Source organism: Triticum aestivum, chromosome 5D, assembly GCF_018294505.1.
Source record: "Triticum aestivum cultivar Chinese Spring chromosome 5D, IWGSC CS RefSeq v2.1, whole genome shotgun sequence".
In the NCBI taxonomy this organism is placed as follows: Eukaryota; Viridiplantae; Streptophyta; class Magnoliopsida; order Poales; family Poaceae; genus Triticum; species Triticum aestivum.
In genome coordinates, this window is record NC_057808.1 from 300599423 (window position 1) to 300604120 (window position 4698).

Here is a 4698-nt window from a genome sequence, read left to right on the forward strand (position 1 = left end):
AGCACCTCCATGACCTCGCCCACCTCGCCGGAGTAGTCGAGCGGGAGCAGTCCTTCCGGCAGCAGACGTCGCGAGAGGGCCCTGCCATTTTCTGTCTGGCTGCTCGCCTGGTGTTGCCCTCGTCAGCGGAGCACGGCAGCAAGCAGCGGGCGGCCCGGGCCGGCGCGCAGCGGAGCACAACAGCAAGCAGTGGCCGGCTTGGGCCGACGCGTAGCGGAGCACAGCAGCAAGCAGTGGGCGCCTCGGCATGCAGCAAGTAGCGGGCAGCTACTAGAGCGGCAGCAACACAGCAGCAAACAGAGCAGCGAGCAGCAGGGCAAGCACGGGGCGCGTTGGGTGCATCCAGTATCCGGGCGTGTTCGCTGCACTGCGGACAGATGACCCAAACGGATAAAAAACGAACGAAATCCATATCTGTTTGGGTCACTGCGTTGGAGTTGCTCTAATATGTTTTTCAAAGTTAACTTAGACTATGGGTTACTCGCAAAAAAGTAAAACTTTGACTATGGGTTAGCGTAATAATATATAACATGCAAGTTACATAAAGCATACCATCAAATTCATACGTGAAAGAAGTTTCTAATGATATGATTTTTATATCCCTTCGTGCGGTATTACTTGTCACAAAAATGGATAAAAATAAATGTATCTAAAATTAAAATACGTATAGATACATTCGTTTCTTCGATAAGTAGTTCTGGACGAAGGGAGTACATCTTATATATTAATAAATTTATTATTGATAAAAGGCTACCTCGAAAAATGTATTAAGTCATATACTCCCTCCGTTCCGAAATGTAAGTCGCTGGGGAATATGTTCCGACCAGGTGAAAATGGGCAAATGGACCTTTATGCCCCCAGTTCAAACTTTGAATCAGCCCGTCTTCTTCCTCGGCGTCTTCCACCTCCGCCTCCATCCCCGCCTTCCACCTCCGCCTCCTCCCCCGCCCTCCACCTCCACCCCTGCCCAGGCGCTCCTCCTCTCCCACGCCCAGGGCCCCCTCCTGGCCCGCGCGTGCCCAGGTGGTGCTCTGCTGCCGCCCGCTGGTGGAGGCGAGCTGGTGCTCTGCTGCCGGCCCCTGGTGGTGGCGAGCTGGTGCTCTGCTGCCGCCCACTGTTGGAGGCGAGCTGCCGCCTGCACGCGCCCAGGTGCTGTTCCTCCCCACGCACAGGTGCTGCTGCCGCTGAAGTCCTCGCCGCTGGACAGGAGCTGCTCCAGCCGGAGTTCTCAATTTTGCTCGCCTAGGTTCATCTCCTCGCCCAGTACTCGCTCTGCATCTGAGTAAACAATTTGATGATCATAAACTTGTTGTAATCATTTGTCTTGAATAATTGTATGCAGTACAATCTTGGAGTAATACTGAAATTTAACACTGAAACTGAACAGTGATATTGAACAGTGAAAGATGAACACTGAGTAGAACATGTACTATCAATACAGGTTTGGACCGGTACTGTCAATAGAAAAGATGAACAAGTACTGTCAATTTAGAACAGGTTTGGACCGGTACTGTCAATAGAAAAGATGAACAAGTACTGTCAATTTAGAACAGGTTTGGACTTAGTTTCATCAGTACTCCAAATCAGTAGGAGTATGAATTAACGGGCAGAAACAATTGCTACTCTCATTTAAGGTAAAATTGAGTAGGAATAGGAGTAGGAATATCAGGAGCATGAATATCAGGAAGGAGTAGATCATGGCCTTTGAAAATTTTACCCCAGCCTTACTTTGAACTCGATCTCATTTCTGTACTTCATTATTCCCATAAGAGGGTCACTTTCACCTGTAACTTGACATGATCAAGTAAACTGTGCACATGTCTATTTTTATTTGAATCTTCAGAATGTCCAAACTTTTAAACACTATGGTATGACTGAACAATCTAAATTTTTTGACATAATTTGATGTAAATATAATACTCCAGTCATTCTTAGTATGCAAATCTGCAGTTAGTGCTTCGAAAAAACACTATGGGAAATGACTTGAATGGAGAAATGTTGAGATACCAACCTGCTAGCTGAAAAGTGCAGCATGCCGGCATGAGAATGACTGATACCCTCACACATCTTTTTTCATTAGCCCTTCTTTAAAACAATCTGATGGAAAAAAACATTCAAGGTCACAAATCATATTATTGTAGGGCTCATATTTACTGTAGAAGAGAGAAGAGAGAGAAGAGAGAAAGAACAGAGCAAGAATATGGAGGGCACAAGAGGAGTATACTACAGTAGCTCTCCTCTTGTTGCAAGTCCTACACTAAAGTACTAAAACTACTGCTTGCAAGTCCTAACATAACAGCAGCAATCATCATCAGTGCTCCAAGTATCCAAGATGGAGTAATTAACAGGAAATGCAAGATAACCTAACAGAGCAAGATGGAGTAATCCAAGAAAATTAATTGAAAATTGCTGAGTAGTGTTGTGTGCAAGTGCAAGTACTCAAAATTTGTTTGAGTAGCAAATCTTGGAGTACCAGAGGACTCCAAGTTAAATGTACTCAAAGCGAATTAAGCAAATGTACTGCCATTAGTTTTCATTCCATTCTGAAAACTACTCCAGTTCACAAATTAAGCAAATCTTGGAGTATTGAAGTACTCCAAGTTAAATGTACTCCAAGAAAATTAAGCAAATGTACTCCAAGAAAATTAAGCAACTGAACTGGAGTAGAAATAAATTCTGAATATGTTCCAGTCACAAAAGAACTTGGCAAGTTGTTTTTATTCCATTCTGAATATGTTCCAGTCACAAAAGAACTTGGCAAGTTGTTTTTATTCCATTATGAATATATGTTCCTGACACAAGAGTTGGCAATTAGGCGCCCAATTAACTTGGTGATGCATGCTAAACTTAAGAACCATCATCACTTGGTACACACACCAGTTCAGATTACACATGATAATTAATTAGGCACGGTAACTAATTAACCCCAGCAGCTACCTTAGTTAGGTGCAGTAAAAACTCCTACTGCTACTGCATCTTTACCAACCAAATTCAGTGACAGAGCTACTCCATTTTACTCAAATTCAGTATGCAAAATTAACAGTAATCCATACAGCTGCTTCATACTCCAAATTCAGTATACAAAATTCAGTATGCTGCTACTCCAAATTCAGTTTGCAAATTAACAGTAACAGTACTTCAATGGAGTACAGTTGCTACTCCAAATTAACAGTGGGTCCTTGCTAAGCATATTGTTCTCAAATTAACAGTAGAACTCAAATTAGCAGCAGCATTCGTAGGTGGCAACACAAAACAGCAGCAACATTCGTACGAGTAGAAAATGAACACGTACTGGTTCAGATTGAAAGAGCTTAGCTAGCGCAGCTCAAATTGAAAGAGCAGCAGCTCGAAGCAGAGCTCGGCAGCGATAGAGAGTGTAGCTAGCGCCCATCTTGCTGCCGGTCTTCCAGGCCTGGGAGGACTTCTTGCGGCCGCCGATGCGGGGGATGCTGGCGAACTCTTCGTCGGTGAAGGCGGCGTCGTTGCTGGCGTACACTGTGCAAGCGCGGGGGCGAGCAGCGAGCGGGACCCATGGGCGCGGCGGTCGAGGCAGAGGCGGACGCACGAGGCCCCGGCATCGTCGGCGTTCTGGATGAGCTCCCGGCGTCCCGCAGCGCGGTGGTGCCCTCCGGGTAGTTGGCCAGCACCTCGCGGATGCGCCGCACCAGGTCCACCCACAGCCCGAAGTCCTCCAGCAGCATCCCACCCGGATCCATGTCGCTTCGTCGCCGGCGTCGAAGCACGCGGATCCAGCGCCTCCGCCGGCCAGAAGCTCATCGCCGGCGCCTAAAAAATCAAGGTTTTGACCTACGGGTGGTGGATTTCTGGCGGTGGGAGGAAACGGGGTGGCTCGGTGGTGCGGAGAAAGAGAGGAAGCGGGGTGGCTCAGCGGTGACGATGGCGAGGAGAGGCCGGCGACGCCGGGGATCTGGAGGGGAGCGAGAGAGGGGTGGCCGGGTGGGTGAGAGGGGAACGAGAGAGTGAGCTCGAGTGGGTGAGAGCGAGCGGTGGTGGGAGGGCATTTCTGGAAAGTGAAAAATTCTCGTAGCGTTACGAAATTTACAAGCGTTACGAAATTTACACGTCAAACCCTTAAACGACTTACATTTCGGAACAGAGGGAGTATATGTGGATGGGGAGAGTACGTAGCATCACAAAACCAGAGCTAGCTTCATACCTACAGGGTAAAATTTCCCCCCATATTCGCCCTTCGATACATGGATATGGACTCGTCGATGGTGACGTCCGGGTAAAGCGAGGCCCCGAGCGGCCTCAACTCCACCGTGTTGACGAACGGCGTGCCGGTGCCGGTATTCAGCAGGCACACCGGCACCCAGCTGGACCACGCGACGAATATTGCCTCGGACCACCAGTCGTCGGTCGTGTCTTGGAGCGTGACCGTGTCCCAGTAGTTGGTGCCCAGGTGCAGGTCGAACTGCAGCGACAAGGGGCTGCTCTTGCCGTCGTATCTGCCGTGGAAGAACTCCATCCGGACCAGATATTTGGCACCGCTCTCCGTGGGGAGCGTGTAGCAATTCCGTAGGCCGGACGGGAAGCTCCTCAGCGTTAGCAGGGAGACGTCGTTAGTAGAGCTCTCCTGGTCGGCGGCCACCCTGTGGTTCTCCCCGCCGTCCACGTACGGACTGTCAGAGATGTAGGCGATGTTTGTGTAGGTGTCCTTGCGCCTGCTGAATCTGG

The 4698-nt window shown here is 48.9% G+C and overlaps 1 pseudogene; it reads right to left on the minus strand.

Annotated features, from left to right (window-relative positions):
* Positions 1–574: 574 nt before the first annotated feature.
* Positions 575–4018, minus strand: LOC123121320 (sacsin-like; annotated as a pseudogene).
* Between the last annotated feature and the right edge of the window lie 680 nt (positions 4019–4698).